The following is an 18,524-nucleotide window of genomic DNA, read 5'->3' on the forward strand; positions in this document are numbered from 1 at the left end:
CTTTGCCCGCCGGATGCAGGCTCGACCACGTGACAGTGGGAGCGCTGGTCACGGCCGAATCGGGCCTTGCAAATGGCAGGGGCCGCAGGCTCGACCACGTGGCAGTGGGAGCGCCGTGCCTGGCCGGAGCAGAAGCACGCGCAGGGTTGGTACAGCCTCACCTCAGAGATGCAGCTCCAGGCGCTGCCTCGACAGCTCTGCTTGAATCCCGCCAGGTCTCCACAGCAGGGCGGGGCACCAGGCAGCCACGAAGTGCAGGGTGGGCACCCGCTGATGCAGCACAAACCGGTGCTCGATCGACCTGGGGCACAGCTACGCAGTGCATGGTGGGCACCCGGTGAAGCAGCACGTGCAGGCTCGGCGGACCGGAATTCTTCCACCTCACAGAATGTTATGACGGCGGCGACCTGTCGCGATCCGCAGCACCGGGGAAGCTGTTGAGCAGGCAAGGTGCGGCAGAGGCGTGGGTGGGACCCGTCTCATCGCTAATGTGGTGTCCAGGCCTGGCCGGACATTCGCTGCGCGGAGACTAAGGCCTCTGATGTGTTTACGCAGCACCAATAACGGACACACACACACAGTGAGTTACCTGTGAGCCAAAAGACCCCGAGCAGTCTTGCGCTCATTTATTTAAGCCTTCGGGCGAGCCCACCCTCTGGGTGCGTGCATGTGTGAGATACAATGTATAGTGCGGGCCGGGTGGCACCATCACTACAATCATGACTGCCCTTTGCTGATAGAAACAGTACAAATTCTTATATAGCGGAAGAATTTTCCATTTAATTTTCACATCCACGGTCATCATGGTATTTTTCAAAATTAATTTAGTGAATGTTGGACAAATGTGGTGCTCAGACCCTAGTTGGTTTTACGTGCATGTGCTAATCGTAGGCATCTTTTGTAGTTTAGCTCAGGATCGGGCACTTTTAATTTATTAATTTTTCAACCTGAATTATTGGAGGTAGAGCCTTAAAATAATGTGAGGGAACCCTTCTTTGAACGACACTTGATATGGAACATGGACATGGATAATGGCTTGAATATCACATTTTGGAAGAATAGAAGAAATACAATATCAACACACACCGGATCCACTGTGTGAGTATTCATTAAATGTATAATGATTAGGTCACCATCCCACTAGCTGATTATGAACCAATTAGAGTAAATAAGGATTTTTACTAAACACTGGATTTTTAATCACTGACAGATTCATGAAACTTAAGAAGAACACATCATTTATCACTTCATCACATTAACCTTGTGCCATTTCATCTCTGTTAAGTATGAACTTGGTTTTTTCACCTTTTTTAATATTTGGTTTGTTATAGTGGTGCACATGGTGTATTTATAAAAATGTTCATCATTAATATGAAGTATACAACATCTTAGGGATTCAGTAAATACATCAGTACTATTGATTTTCGATTTCTTCACTCTTTTCATTATTTATCAACTCTGTAACATTGGGCTGCCTTTCTATCATGTATGACTTCGCTTTAAAAGCTTTTCTTTCTGTCTCCTTGTTGTTTAACTTTTGTGTTAGTCGCTTTTTTACTGTGACTGTATCTGGTGATTTATGAATGATTTTACTTTATGTGAAATCAGTTTATTTTTCGTTTCTTCTTATGTGTTCAAAGAGGTCATTGTTGTTATTTATGTAATTTCATTATGTGAATTTCTCTTAATATATGTTTTGTACTTTTTATCCCATTTTCTCCTCTATTTCTTGTACTGTTTTCTTTTGTTCACTTTCTTCGGTGAATAATTACCTTGCCTTTGCTGTCATCACTGTTACATTTTTATGTACAATAAAACTCTTTGTGCTGTGTTCTATTAACAGCATTTGTATAAGAGAAAATATCTTATAGCCCTGGTGAAGTGACATGTTGGCGTTAAATATATGTTGACCTTAACAAATAACATTCCAGGATTTGAGAAATCTACCTTGGTCTAACATCCATATATTGAGTTTATCTTCATTACATTTAAAAGACCTCAAAAAAAGTCAGCGTTTAAAGTATTTATGCAGCACTTCAAACAGTAATAAAGTGAAAATATAACACAAAAAATCTCCCCACCAAATTAAAAAACAGAGCAAATTTTTATAAATAAATCAAGATGAAAACAACAAAAGTCCAATCAGTAGAACCAGAGATATGCAATTTAAAATATTTAAGTGAAAATAGCAGCAAAAAGCACAAAACACCAAATGTGGTTATCTGGTCGAGCTGGACTGGGACAAAGTCATAAGTTCAGGCTGACTGTGATGGAACACTACCAGGCACAGAGACCCCGCTAGGCCCGCTGAACAAGATTACCCTAAATCCTGGTTGCGAAGAGTTGCAGGGTCTGGTGTCGAAGATGCATGGATGTGTTTTGCAGCATCGGTCCCAAGGAGCTGCGAGGCTGCAATGCAAGGTCCTGCATCATCGTCGAGGAGGCCGTCGATGAGGGGGCTTGTGATGTGAAGTCCTGCTTTGAGGATGCGTCGCGAACCAGATGGTTCAGAAGAAGTTGCTGGGCTTGCGATGCAGAGTCCTGCGTCGTGGTCAAGGCTGTCGTCCATGAGAGGCTTGCGATGCGAGGGTCTGCATTGGGGATGCATCGTGCAGCAGCGGTTTCCAATGGGGCTTGATGAAAAGTCCTTGTATTAGGAAAGTCCATGCAGCAGAGGCAATGTGGTTCTGCTCAGGGTTTGCGTCATGCAGCAGATGGGCTGGCAGAGCACCTTCAGGGCCACTTCCAAGGGATCCACGACTGGGGTGATACTACTTGGTGGGTAGGACTCACAGATGGCAGAATGCAGGTGCTGGGTTCAAAGTTGTTGGAGCCTTCTATCACTGAGGCTCTAGCTAGGAGGACAGCCAACTAGCCCTTGGAGTCAATCTGGGATCCTGGGTTCAAAAGATGCAGGCCCAGTCCTTCTCACAGGGACAAGAGGGCAGCAGGCAGCAGGTCAGCACAGCAGAAGTCCAGCAGGGAGGCAGTTCTTTCAGCAGCACAACAGTCTTTCTTCCTGACAGAGCCCACAGTTCCAGAAGTGTACTGAAGAGTTGGGGTCTGAGTTCCAATATGTATACCTGGTGCCTACTTTGAAGTGGAGGAAGCTTCTAGAGATTTCCACCACTCTGAGGTGTAAGGCATCCGCCTTCCTCCCTGTCCTGGCCCCAGATTGTCTGGGGTCACATTGGACTAGTGACAATGCCTTTGTGAGAGTGTTCAGGCAGCCTTTGTTGTGTGCAAGTGTGGCAGGTGACAGCTCCTACCCCTCATTAACTCAGAATGGCCCATTTTGCCAACACTTATCTTCCCTTTCTCTCATTGTCTGCGAGCGAAACACAAAGATCAACTGCTAGCTACAGTTAGTCATGTGACCCAGGAACAGGCTGCAGGCATCAAATGGTTAGGACAAAAAATGCCAACTTGCTAAAAGTGAGAAAATGGAGCCTGGATAAGGTCACCAAACCAGCCGCACTGTCATATGTGTGCATGAATCAACAAAGTTAAAAATCTTTAGTCAGTTTATCCCACTTTAATCTTCATTTTTATCACCGTTTTTCATCTTGTCATTTTACACTTTATTTTTTCCAAAATTATCCTTTCAATTTCAGTTGGCCGATGGAACAACTACTTGGCAGGCAGGATCTCTAACATACTTTGACCGCCTAAATGAGTTTAGGCTCTGTTGTATCGGTCCATTTTGAGATAACGGTGCAGTGAAGCAGTAGATGCGATACCCCTGATGAAGGGAATTTTCCCGAAATGCATTGGGTATTTTATAACAAGCATTGAGCCACATGAACTCACTCGTGCTACTGTGCAATACCTGAAAGGATCATTCTGGAAAAAATAAAGTGTAAAACGACAAGATGAAAAACTTTGATAAAAATGAAGATTAAAGTGGGACAAACTGTCTAAAGATTTTGGACTTTGTTGATTCATGTACACATATGGCAGTGCAGCTGGTTTGGTGACCTTATTGAGGCTCCTTTTTCTCATATTTAACCAATGCGCGAGGGCTGAGCGCATATCCAGTCTGCACGCCTCATACGCCGTTGAACCACAAAACAGAAAAAGTTGGATTACTACTGAGTGCATTCTACCATTTCTGATTTGCACCTTGCTAAAAGTGGCCTTTTTAGAATTGGAATTAAAAATATGACTTTCTAATTAACGATTCTTTAGACACCAAACTCGACTAGTGAAACCTGGTAAGAAGCCAAAGTCAATAAAAAGGTGAACCTGACATTTTTGTGGAGCACTAGTCCAGAATAAACAAAGTACTCTGCTTAAAAAAGTACTGTCTGTGAAAGGCTAGCATATGCACATCTAGAGAATACCTGTTGTTCTGGTCACTACATACTTTAGATCTCTTACAGTCTCAAACATCGACACACTGTGTGAGAAGTTGGCCTGGTATATGCTGTCCACTAATTAAAGTGGGCACCTTGTACCAGTCCAAACAACCCCTTATGTGATAGGTTAAAGACAACCTTTATTGAAAGCTGTCCTAGTGGAAGCTATGGAGAGCAGCATTCAGGCTAAGTCTTGAAGGAATGTAAAGCAGCTTGTTTTACCAGTCTATAATCTCTTGTATGACCAAATGAAAAGACAACCACACCAGGTATATATTCAAAATATATGTATTTAGGATAAAACACACCCCTCTAGTCTCTTTATGAGGCTGGAGTTCGAAATACTTAAGTTACAAGTCAGTATTCAACAATAAAAGCACAAATTCTCGTTTGGGCCCTAGGGGCATACCAAACCATATACCAATAAAGTGGTATAAGAACCACGACTGATCTAGACACAAGGCCTAGGGCCTTTAGAAGTGCTTGGGCCCCAAGGACCACCCAAGGTAGTGAAGTAGGGGACCCACGGGGGACGCGTGCAGTGTTAGAACACAGGCGCGAATCGCCGTTAACTTCTATGGGGAAATTCGCGGTTGGAAAATTACAAGTTAAGGACACTTAGAGGATGACTACAAGCAAACCCTTTTGGACTTTGAGGTGTCAAGGGCCAACACCCACAGGAGCACCGGAGTACTCGAGTTACCTCACCCAGGGAAGCCGGGTGCATAGGTGTCTTTTGGTGTCGGGTCGCGGCGTTGTTTTCAATGGAAGCTGGCAAAGAAGTGCTGCTGCGGTGAAGAGGAGAAGTGTCCGAAGAGATCCAAGCCTGGATCGAGGATGGAAGGAACCTGAAAGCAGAGGGGACAGAGTCTGGGTCACTTACCAGTGACCAGGGGCACGATAGTCCAATGCCCACAGATGTCGGGTGCTTCAGGTGAGTTGACGGGTGTCTTGACTCTTCAGCCACGAGGTCCAGGAGGCGTCCACGATGACCAGGAGCTGGATTCGAGCTGTCCCACAAAGTCTGTCTAGTGCTGCAGTGTCGACGATCAGAATGGACCCAAGAAGCCTTGGCAACGGCAAGTCAAGGGGAAGTAGAAGAAAGACGTCGGTGCGGACCAGCAAGGTCTGGGGGACCCACCCAGCGAGGGTAAGTCAGGGCACATTTGGAGCAACCAGGAAAGGCCAAGCAGAAAAGGAGTTGGCTTCATGGGGACCCACTAGCCAACGGGCTAGCGATCGGAAAGGAGCCTTAAGCAGTCGCACTGGAAACTGGCCCACGGGTCACTCATGGAGGCCAGAGATCTTCGGTGCTGTAGGTGCCCAAGGCTGGGGCTACTCAGAGCCCAAAGCACAACTTCGAGGAAGACCTGGAAGATGATGTACTGGCAAAAGTTCACGGTGTCCAGGGGTCACGGTTCCACGTCACCCACGATAGCCAAGGGCCTCAGCTTTGCTGTGGACTCAGGGTAGCCTCGGGGAAGTCTAGAAATCCACCTCTGGTGATGCAAAGACTTCGGCGTCCGGCGGGAGCTTCAGAGTTGCAGACCAGACAGTTGCTTCTTTGGTGCCTGCCAAGCAGGGGAGTCACTCCTTGACCCCAAGGGAGATTTCTTCCATCTTCTAGTTGAAATAGAAAGTCGAAGGTCCAGGATATATGTTGCAGAGTTTCGTTGAGGGTAATCTAAAGTCTCAAGGACTGGGTTCCTATACTTATACTAGGATGGGGGGTTGACATACTCTGGGGACCCACCTGTGGAAGGGTTTGGGAAAGAGGGGTGGTTACACCCCTCTCCTTTGTCCAGTTTTCACCAGAGCAGGGGCAGGTAGCCCCTGTAACCGGTTTGAACTGGACTATGAACAGGGACACCAAGTGTGCCCCCAGTGCAGGACTTCAAAGCACCAGAGAGTGCTCCCGCCCAGCCCCAATACACATCTGCCTGTCTGGGGAGGTGGTTACACCTCCCTGGGACAGGAAACCTATTGTCCAGGCCTTCCCTGCCAGAGTTTCGGTCAGCAGCAGGAGGCCAGACCCGTGTCTGTGACAGTGGCATCCATTTTGTGATGCCAGGGCTCTAGAAAGTCTTTACCGGGTAGGCTAGTGTGAATATGTCTCTCCCTCTAGAAGGGTGGAATGCTACCCCCGCCGCCAGTACTGGCGGGGGGTAGTAATCCAAAGTGTTTGACATCAAACACAACATGTTTCCGTGCAGCCAGTCCAAAGATAACATTTACCGCGAGGTTATAATGCACTTAAGAGTATATGGTCAGGCTTCATCACAAAGAGCATCAGAGGAGGTACTCCGAACGCTGCAGGGGGGCTCTGCTCATGCAGGGGCACCTTCTCACATAAAAAGCAAGCACTCTGCCTTCAGGATTGTTAAGGCCTGCCATAGGAGTGACTTATAGATTTTATATGTGTGCGCAATGGTAGTGATATAGGTAGCCTATACCACAGTAAGGGGTGCATGCACCACCTTACCCAGGCTGCAGTAGCAGACCTGTGGTGTCATTTTGGAGTGCTTCCCAGGGGTGGCATAATACAGGCCTCTGAGGTAGCTATGCACTAGGTACATAGTATACCACATACTAGGGACTTATAAGGCACTCCAGAATCCAATTAGGGATGTACCTAATGTACATGGATACCATTTTAGAGAGGAAGCAGCTAGGCTGGGGTCCTGATTAGCAGGGCCACAGCCAGACTAAGGTCGAAAAACAGTGAAATACCAGAAAAAAGTGGCGGTTCCCATGTGAAGCAGATTCTACTCTCCTACACACTGTCTTTTCTTAAAATGTACAAGTGGAAACATTTTTGGCACATAGTCACATAGGCCCTGATTACAAGTTTGGTACCGGACGGGGTAAACACTGGTACTGTGTGATAACACCCCACCAGTACTAAACAATTATGAGTTAGTCCCCACAGATTGGGGAATAACTGTACATATGTGGGATTCTCTCTTGCTTGGGGATTATTGAGCACATATACCATCTACTTTGAGCAGGTTCTAGTTGTGAGTGCGGAGATTGGTGCAAGGCATGGTGTGAAGCACGGGTATGAGGTGATATGTGAGGAGGGTGAGAGAAGGTGAGAGAAGGTAGGAGAGGAAGTTACTGGTAAGGGGGAAAATGATGAACTTTCCCTGGGCAGAGGAAGGAGGTCAGGCTGTATTTGGGGAATGAGGCCAGGATGCAATGCAGCCCATCCCTGAGGCAATTTTACTGGCTGGATTTTCAGGCCGGTAAAATCAGGTCAGCTCAATGGTAATACACACAGAGGCATTACGCTCACACATTCTGCACCGCTCATCTTGTAAACGGGGCCTTAGATGCATAACCTCACATCCCGGCCTGTAAAACGCATTTATTCAAACTGAAATTATGAAATGTGTGCATTTCTACAAACCACAGCTCTTTCAAAATGTGACCTATTCAGATTTGTTCCAATTATGATCACCCATGCTTAGCATGGAGTGCAATAATAAAGATCATGGGCCAGCTGTACGACCCTTTTTAGCAGTTGCAAATGGAAAATTGGGTCATTTGCAATTGCTAAGAAGGTTTGTTGTATGTACAAACCCTATTTTGTGAGTCAGTAATTTATTACCGACTCTCAAAATAGTGTTTGTGATTTTCTAGTAGGGAAGGGGCATGCCAAGGTCTTCCCTTCCTAATAGCGAGTCACACTGGTATGTACGATTGTTTTGCGACTGCAAATGCAGTCTCAAAACAATCACAGCTACCACCTTCTTCAAGTGGCTGGTAAGCCAGTTACTAATGGGAAGTGGTCCCCAGGAGACCCCTTACTCTTTGTGAATGGTTGGGGCAAAACATTTTAAGAGCAGGCAGCGGCCCCACTGACCACTGTCCTGTTTATTTTTTTTCTTTTAAACACATCCTGTTTTCCTTTAAGGAGAACGGGCTGCATTTGAAATAAAAAAGTTGCTCTATTTAAAAAGCAAACACAGGCATGGTGATCTACTGTCCCCAGCAGGCCACCATCCCTGTGATATATTAGATTCCTAAGGGGTCACATATTGCGACCTACCTCATTAATACTAATGAGGTAGGTCTTTAGCGGCTCCATTTGAAATCGCAAACAGTGTCTGAGACACTGTTGTACATTCCATTTTGCGGGTCGTAAATTGCGAGTCGCAATACATCGCATTTTGCGACTAGCAAAATGGAATGGTCGTACATCTGGTCACATATCCCAAATGTGTTTCAACATTGCTGACCGACATACAACATATCTTCAGTTCACTCTTAAATAGCCCTTGGTCAATGATCACATTCACCAACCAGTTTTCAAAGCATTGCAACTTTACAAAACTGCAAGGGTAAGTTTACCCTTGGCTGGCTGTGTGAGAATCTGCAAAACTCCAATGGCACAATGTCTTACGAGTGAACTTTTCTGTGACTACACATACTGCCTTAAGATCATTTGTGCAGCAAAGTTCCATTCTACATCAACGCCGGGCTTAGTAATTATTTCTGAAAACAACCTTTTCTTTTATAATATTACAAGGAACCTGTTACATGGAAATGCTCCCATGACAAACAATCACTGGACAGCATAGGTCATTTTCAATAAAATGTCATTTTTGGCTAACCTTCACTGTCTACTGAGCCTTTTAATTGCAACGATGAACAAAAATGATGTTACTACATGACAAAACAGTGAAATAGTAAGTATATTCCGGCCCATTTTTATTATTTTATGCGTTTCAGAGAGGATTTCGAAAAAAGAATCATCCATTTGAAGCTAATTTAGTGCCATTTCTTTGTGCTTGAGTTTATTAGGGGAATGAACTCTGTATCATTCTAATCCAATATAAAGTGCAACCAATTTAATGAGCATGACACTTGCAGCAAGCTGGTTATAACAAGGACTGGGGAAATGCACAGATCAGCTGTCTTCAAATATTTGCGTTTGTCCTGAAAGTGGCATTTCCGCACTGCTGTCGGTGGCTGTACCGATGAAAAGGGAGAAAGCAAAATAAAAAAATAAAAAAACTACAAACTAACACAACAAAAAGAGTTCAATAAGAAATGTCTTGCCTGTATAAAAACAACAAGTACCAGTACACTGAATGAACACCACTAAAAGAAAGCAAGTGATAAAAATGATACCTTCTTTATGATTATTTATATATATTGTGGACCCCTTTTCCGCGACTTGTCAAGTACTGATATAAGAAAGACACCTTACGACACATTTTGTCATATATCGTATAGGTGGGTTCTCCCTGAGTGCCAGACCCTGGAGGGCGGAGTTACGTCCATACAGGGAGATAGTATCTAATTGGTTATTCATTTAGTCAGAGTTTTTATACCATGAAAATGTGTTCCCTTGTGCCCATTTGAGAGCTCTTGCTGCTGTAATGACTGATGGATGTTTGCAAAGCGTCATTAATCATGGGGCCATCAGTACTGCAATCATCTTGGGAGTAGCCTCCAGTGGTGGCCATCTCGATGCCAAAATCTATGATGGCGGACGGTTTCAAGCATCAGGTCATTGCTATAGATGTAACATGTTGAATATGTAAAAGTGTATGTATATCTGTCATATTTTATCTTTGTTTTCTGTGCCCTCTATCACCCACTCTCCGTCCTCATTTCCTTTAAGTTTATCCACTCAATCTGTTGATGTGCTTTCATACCCCTTACCTTGGTCTCTGCTCCATTTCAGAAATAATAAAAATGTTCAAATACTCAAGCCACTTTCTAGGCCAAAAGTACTCTTGGAGTATCTTGAGATATCAGACTAAGATCAAATGAGTCTGGAGATTCCATTAAATAGGTATACAGTGGTAGGCAAACTCTTCTCTACTACAATATTGAATTAATTAGATTTCAACAGCCAGTGTATATCATTTTGGGTAACCCTTGAATTAAGGTTCTATGTCACTGCACTGAAATAGAGGCATTTGCTACAAAATCAGGTCTTAAACACTTGTAGTGCTCATTCATCAGGTATTACCACTGAAATCATGAATATCTACTGTGAATCAAATCAATTAGCTTTTTAAAAAAAACTATTTATTTAACAGATAACGGAATTGCTCATGGACTATCTTTGTTCAACTATAAAAAAAAATCTAAAGGTGGAATGAACATTAACAAAAATGCCTATATTTAAACTAAACAAGGAATAAAGGATTCAAATATACATGAATGGAAGATGCACGTTTTCTCCTGGAAGGGTAGCCTTCAAGTACAAAATTCTATGCCTAGACAAACTTTAAAACGTTTCCTACTTTGAATGTGTGCTGGACAGTGCTTTCCACATGCAAAGTTGGAAGAGTTAGGAGAATTAAAAATATTTCTCCTTTATACACCTGACCCAAAGAGACGTTATTTTTATATACAAAACTTAGTATAGTATTTTTTGTAGATAAGGGGGCATATTTACAAGCCCTCAGCGCCACCAGAGCGTCACTTTTTTTGATGCTCTGGTGGCGCAGCACCATTTTCTATATTTACAAGGTGGCGGTAAGCCACTTTGTTTGGCTTAACCTCTTCTGTGCCCATGATGAGATAGTCTCGTCATGGAGCACGGTCGTGCTGTGCCCATGACGAGACTATCTCGTCATGAAACCCGCCCACTAAGGAAACGCCCGGTACAGGAGGGGGAAAGGGCGTGGCACCGAAGGGGTTAATGCCACCTTGCAAATATGCCCCAATCCACCAGCAGTCCTATGCGGCTAAGGGACATGCAATGGATGTTGTTGTGGGCGTTCCACCACAACACCCATTGCCTTCTGACGCTCCCCCAGATTTGCAAGACTTAGGCAGCGCCAAAAGCTAATGCTATGGAATACCGGGAGTTCGAATGGTGCAACGAGGAGTAATTAGTGATTTTTCCTAGTTTTTTGCTAGAAGGTGCAAATCGCCATTATTGATTCTTTCCCTTCCTGCATATAAAAAATCGTCTTTGCAGCGCAGGCACCATTGTAACATGGTGGCCGGGTGCTCGCGTTGGTGCTCGGCAGCTTTTTTTGCAACAGCACTAGGAGAACCACAGGGGTGCACTGTATTCTTGTGAAAATGGCGCATCCCTGCATTTTGAAAATGTAGGCGCGTGGCACTGCCAAATTTGGCATAGTTCCGCCTCCAACATTTTCTTGTGAATATGTCGTAGGGTTTTGCATCAAAAGCCATGGGTGGCCGCATGGGAATGCCCGTGTACCTCCCATTGAATGACTCCTTGAGTCAAAGTAATTCAAAGAGCTCCTTTATGTTAATTTCAGGCAATTTTCCAGCGGAAACACATTTTGTGCTGGAAAGTAGATTCAAAATAAACATTTTGTGTCAGTTTGCACCACTTTTGCGGCACAAACCCAATGCAAAATTTTAGTAAATCTGCCCCATTGTGTATTTTTAAGCTGCTGTTTTTAATAATTTATAGATTATAAGAGCCAGTGGAAAGATTGGTGATTGGATTCTTGGACAAGGATTTCTATGGACTCTTTTATTGATCTGAAAACGTGCGCAAATAGTGGTTTGTTGGATAGGGAAGTGAGAGGAGATGTGAAACGTGGGGGTATATTTACTAGAAACTCATGCAACGGAATGCAGTCCAGAAACCAAAGTTGGGGGGCTGCGTTGTGTGAGAGGAAGAGAGCAGCTATGCACCACATCTACTAAGATATTCCACTGTCCTACTCTCTGATTCCATTTCTGAAAGGTTGTTTGACATCATGCATGATTAAATTAGCAGAAGAAGTGGTGACAAAAATCAAATAGGGGCCACCATAATATATTTTGTTCCGGGCTGTAAAAATCCTTTAGCTGGAACTCGAGTCAAAATAATGAAATGCAGTTAAGGCTAAAATCACCTTTGGTGAGTGTAGTGTACTAATTGATCTGAATTTGTGGATTACTGTATGAGCATGTTAAAAAACTTAGGGTAATGAAGGTAATTCAACATCTGTGTTACCTTATGTTTTACTTCAAAATTTATGAAAAGTAGAAGGGTAATGGGCACTGACAACAAAGGGCAACCATATAACAACATGAGGCCAATGATTGCATTGTCCCAGTGCAATATCAGTGTTTCCTGCAGCAACGCTACCATACATTCCGAGTGGAGGTACCCCATAGCTCATTCATGCAAAACATTAAAGCGCCACTATTGGAAAAGTGCATAGGTACAGCTGCAGTCGCAGGGACTTTTGTTGTCTGAAACATGATTATGTATGCAAACTGGTTCCTTCATGTCTTTTCTCAGAAGTGGAATGTGCTTACTCTCTGCTCATGAAAAGTGCTATGTTCATGATTTTTCCACCAGTGGAGTGTTCTATTTATTGCCATTTGACCCGGTAGATACACAGCTTGGGTAATTGCCATGTATTAGTTATGATCGATTAGGGGGCAATACAATCAAACTTTAAATACAGGAATGGCGTTATTACCATTGATGGTTCGCAATCTGTTGAGTTGTAGAATTGTGCCAACAGCTGCCCCAAAAAATATTGAACCACAAACTGGATGGGTTGACAATTCCAGGCCCAATACTTTGATCACATTGGATGTCCTCACTAGGGAGTGGCAGTGCCACAGAAATGGTGGGAGACTGATATATTGACACTAAACAAATATAGAAAGAGGACATATGTTTTCAGACAAACAAAGACCAAAATACCAGATCTATTGGGTGTATGGACATTCTTCAGAATGGTGCCCGTCTCCTCCTGCCATTTAATGTGGAGAAAAATCAGCCTGAATCATTGTGGCCACTGACTCATTGTAAATTGATCCCTTACAATACCAAAAGATACAGTCACAAAGATTAATGTAATGGCATGGCAAAAGCCATCTTGTCGATGGCATTCAGTGTGACCAGAGACAGGAGTAATATCACATTTACTTCTGAAAGAGGATGAAAACTGTCCTGGTCTAATGGGCATAATAGCTATGTTCTTCAAGTTGTTTTTAATGTCTTGATCAATTCGATTTTGCCAGGAACACTCCACAATGTGTTGATGGGCTCGAGAGGTTTCAAGAAGGCACGATTGTACTTCACAAGACTGGTGTTAAATAACTTAGCATACAAGGGCACAATGCCTTTATGACTCAGACTCTACCTTGCTTTGAGTACTTCATGAATTTTTATCTGTCTGTATCTCAGTGTAAGAAGATGTCAGAGCACTTTACTCTAGAAAGAAGAGAATACATTACAATAAAACAGCAAACAATTACATCTATTGTACAGAGCGGTTACAGAGCGAAGGCAACAAAGAGTTTACAATCAATCACACAAAGTTAAATGACTGAAAGTCTAGCATTTTACCACTGCTCACTACAAACTAGTTTTACTGATCTATGGACAACAAATAACCCTGAGACCGAATGACTTCCGACCTAAAGACATGTGGTGGAAACAAAAGCTTCCTTTAAGGGCAGTTATGCATTCTTGCGTTGTACTTTTGCTAGCTGTGCTATGAAAAGTCAAATTCAAGCGTAACATGCACGCACATACAGGCACACCCACACAAATGCACACACAGAAATAAAAAAAAGATGCAAAATCGAATCTATCAATCCCTACAGGAACTAAGTGAGAGACGTGCGCAAAATCCCCTTGCGACTGTTTATTTAACCAGCAATTCTCTTTATTGGAAATGTTCAATCCTCCATTTCAATGGAAACGGCATGCAGGGCAGAAATTCATCCCCGACGGGGGGCTGTCAAGACGTGGAGGAACACCAGCTTAGTTGCAGATAACAGCAAATGACAGAGGCGAAAAGAAGAACCATAATAAAAAAAGTTTATAAAAACCACACTTTAATATTCCTCTCTCATTTTCATCAATCACTGAAGCAATACCCCCTAGATCAGCGCATTAACTTGTTTATCTTTTACAACGAGGAAAAACTTCATAGCTTCATCACTCATTCCAGAGTGAGGGGGGAAAACAAAAGGCAGCCACCGAAATTTGCATGGTGCTCAATTATACATTAGTGAACATCACTTGGCAATCTGTTCATATCAATTTAATTGGATTTTAATACTGCCTCTGATCTTGTTTTCTAATTAACAGCAGTGCCTGGCAATAAAGCAGAACCATGCACCCAGCAACACCTTTGATCTCAACCATATGGAACTTCTCCGTGCTCTTGGAGGAAAAAAACGGCGTAAAACACAGTCCCTGCCTTGCCTTGATGCTGCCCGAGAGAAACCGGGGTGTCCCCAGATGGCCGAAAAATGCTCACAACGGCGACTCCATTGGTTATTTCTTGGCCTGATTGGTGCTGATGAGGAGTAAATAAAGCATGCTGCATGCACTGGGTGCAAATTGGTGTCAGACGCTTTGGTTATTGCTGGTTGTTTCCTTGGTTTCATCACGAGATGGTAAATATTTAAGTAAATATTATTTGACTCTGTTGGCTTATTCACATTATTGTTTTTCAAAACCTATACTTCTACGTGGCCTCGTTGTCCATAACCAATGCTTTTTTTATTTTGAAGTTGCGTTATTGCATTATTTGTTTTTTTTTTTTAACACATTTTATTTGAGTTTTATAGTAATCAATGTGCATCAAACATTCACTTCACATCTGGAAACAGCCCAATCACAGTGGGCACGACTCATTATCTTGCTTGCAATCAGGTGCCAAGGAACAATGAACAATTGTCCGACTTTTGTAACTCCCACCCTTCCTAGTTACATTAGATATCTCCTTGAGTATGTCTGGGGTAACCTCCTATCACTGATCCTCTAGTGTTGCCTCTCCTAGCTTCTCGCATCAGCACCTCTCCTTCATATCCAGCTCATTTCTCAAGCTCCCTTTTCCATACATTGATGCGGGGATCCCCTGGCGATTTCCAGTGTCTGGATATTTCCCTTTTAGCTAATATATTTGGCAAGTCTTGGAACCTGCTGGTTACCATTGTATTGGAGGTATGAGGGAACCAGCAAGCAGTGACCCGGGTAACCGGGGATCTCTTCCTCCACAACCCCACTACTGTTGCCTTTATCTCCTCCCAGTAGGTTTGTAACATACAGCAGTGCCAAACCATACTCATAAGGTCTGCACCAACGGTCCCGCACCTCACACAAGCAGCATCTGTCATTTTAAAATATCTGTTATTATGGTCAGGTGTGAGGTAGGCTTTATGGAGTATGAACACTGATCAACTTGAACATAGCGTTTTTGGACACCTTGGGTATTCTGTCTAGGATATCTGCCCAAGTGCCCTTAGGAATTGGTACATCTAGGTTTTCTTCCTATTTGGTCCTGAGTGTATCTAGGGCAGAACCACATACCCCCTTATTATTTTTTTTTAAGGTTGTCACTAATGTGTAAGTCTCAGAGGCTTTCACCAAATACTGGTATGTCTTGTGCAGTTGAGGTTCTTCCAGGCCCATTTTTCAGTACCTGCGAAATGCCGTTGTCACTGCCTCATGCAATAGGAAGTGGCCCTGTGGTAGGTCAAACTCAGTTCTAAATTCCTCGAAGGGTTAGGAGCTCTCCTTCACAGAAGAGATCTCCCACATTTGTTGCCCAAGCGGTTGCTCACTCTGTCCGTCTTCCCCCAGTTTCCTTCACGTGGTAGCGTGGTGAGCATTGTGATGGGAAGGTCAGGCGAGTATGAGAGTTCCTGCCTTGTCTTTTGGAGGCAACGGGTCCAGCATCTGTGCATCACCTGAAATTCCCTCGTGTCACCTTCTGCACGATGCCCTGTTTGTAATAGAACTTCCAGGAACCGGTCCAGCGTGGGGACAAACATTCTCCCTGGCTCTGTTTACTTGCCACTCACTGCGTGAATGACTGCAGCTGTGTGGCCAGATAATACACTTCAAAGTTCGGTACGGCAAGTCCCCCATCAGTGACTGGATGCTGCAGTGTGGTGTGCGCCACCCGCCTGCATCCAGCACCCCCCATATGAACCCAGTGGTCAGGAAATCCTGTTCCCTAAACAACGGTCTAGGTATCCACAGTGGGAGAACTGTAAAATAATACAACAGACGCAGGCGCTACACCCTCTTTAGCAGCACGATTCTGCCGACCACAGAGACTGGAAGCAGTTTTTCAGAATCCCATATTCATTCTCTGTGCTTTCATAGCTAGGCCCACATTCTCCTCTAGGGAGTCAGCCTGACTGTGAAAAATTTGGACACCCAAATACTGTAAGCAGCGCGGTTTCCAGTGCAATTGGTCTAGGCCCAGTGGCGGGCCCGGTTCGCTTTTGTCAGGAAAATGCTTGATTTTTGCCAATTGACCTTTAGCATGGATAGGGCTCCAAACTCTTCTTGCATGTGCCTGCCTTCCCTGAGGTCTTCCATCGCTTCCCTTAGTAAGAGCCGGAAATCATCTGCATAGAGGGCTCTGCGGTGATGGCAGTCTCTCACCCAGTTAACCTGGTACCAGTAGCCCTGTCTGGCTAATCAGGCCAGTGGCTCCATTGCCAGTGCGAACAGTTATGTGGACAGGGGGCACTCCTGGCTTATCCCTCGTCCATTAGCATTGCTGTCAGAGATGGTCTGCTCTGTACAAGCTCTTGCCATGGGGTCTGTGTATAATAATCTGGCCCACGCGAAGAACCTCTGCCCCAGTTGCATCCACTCCATATAAAATACAACCATTCTATTTGCCATACAATTCCATCGGGAGTCCATTGGATCCCCGTGTCTTTCCTTTTGCTAGGCCCTTTATCACTGCACTGTTTTCCTGTACCGAGACATCTGCAGCTAGTTCCTGAGCTTCCCCCCTAGTGAGGATTGTAAGGGGTAGGGGATCCAAGTAAGCCCTCTACAACTTGCTGTTGTGCTCTATTGTGCTTGTATGTAACTGTGTGTAATACTTAAGGAAGTGATGGTTATTCTCAGTTTGCCTGTTTAGCATGGTCATCTCATCCGCCTGGAGTTCTACTATCACTGGTCCCTTTTTCGCTGGCTTAGCCAACCATGCCAACAGTGAGCCTGTGCGGTCATACTCCGTGCGGGCCTTAACCATGTAGTTTCTAAAATGGAAACACCAGAGGCGTTCCACTTAGCTCACCACTTGTTCCTTACTCTCTAGCAACCACTGATGAAGCTCTGGGCGCTCAGATCTGCGTTTCCCACCTCCCTCAGGGCCAGCTGAGAGGCTTGGGTTTTCTGCAACAGCGTGCATCTGATGCCCATCGACTCAGCCAAACATTTACCCCTTATAACTACTTTGAATGCATCCCACTCTAATAATGGAGAGGAGGCTGTACCACTATTATCGGCGAAATATTGTTGAATATTATCACAGATACCTTACTGGTAATGGGGATCTTCTAGCCGCTCGAATTTAAGATTCCAGGTGAGAATAAAGGTTTCCAAGCATTCCCAGTTCAGATGGAGAAGCACAGAGTCATGATCAGCTGCTGTACAGGAGAGGTATTTTACCTCATGAGTTACTGAGGGTCCATACGAAGGTGTCTAATCGTATGTGCAGTTCTTGGAGGCTCGAAAAGAAGGAATAGTCTCTAGTTTGTGGATTCATCTGGCACAAGGTGTCTATCACTCCCCATCTAGCTTGCCAGTTCGGGAAAACCCGAGCCCTGCCGGTTATTGGTACATCTCACATAGGTGGATGAGAGCGCTTATCTGCCCTCTGGTTCTATCACATGCCCTGTATGTTGTAATTCCTCTGGCCCTATTCCAGATGAGTGTGCAGTGAGCATAGGCTGAGTAGGTGGTGAAATTAGGTTGGACCCTTGATCACCTCTGCAATTGCACTCCCTCTTTCGCTATTAAATGTGTGTCCTGAAGGAGTGTAATATGAATGCCTCTCCTGTTTCTATATATTTTATTTATTTATTTGTAGAGTTTTATGTAGCGCGAATGTTAGAACTGGGGGTCCCTAGTTGGCTGAGGTAGGTACCTTAGTCCAAATAGGGACCCTTGCTTCTAGTCAGGGTAAGGAGGGACACACCTTTAGATAAGCCCTGCTCACCCCCTGGTAGCTTGGCACGAGCAGCCCTGCTTATCTCCAAGGCAATGTGTAAAGTATTTGCAACCACACTCCCATTAACACAGTGATAACATCACAAATGGACACCACACTGGTTTCATAAAAATAACAGTATCTTTATAAAAAGGAATACGATGAGACCAAACGATAGAAACCCAACATATGCGTATTCGTAATAATTCACTTGGCCGGTAACTAGGCCAGCAATCACTTG

This window comes from Triturus cristatus, chromosome 9 (assembly GCF_964204655.1).
Source record: "Triturus cristatus chromosome 9, aTriCri1.1, whole genome shotgun sequence".
Classification (NCBI taxonomy): domain Eukaryota; kingdom Metazoa; phylum Chordata; class Amphibia; order Caudata; family Salamandridae; genus Triturus; species Triturus cristatus.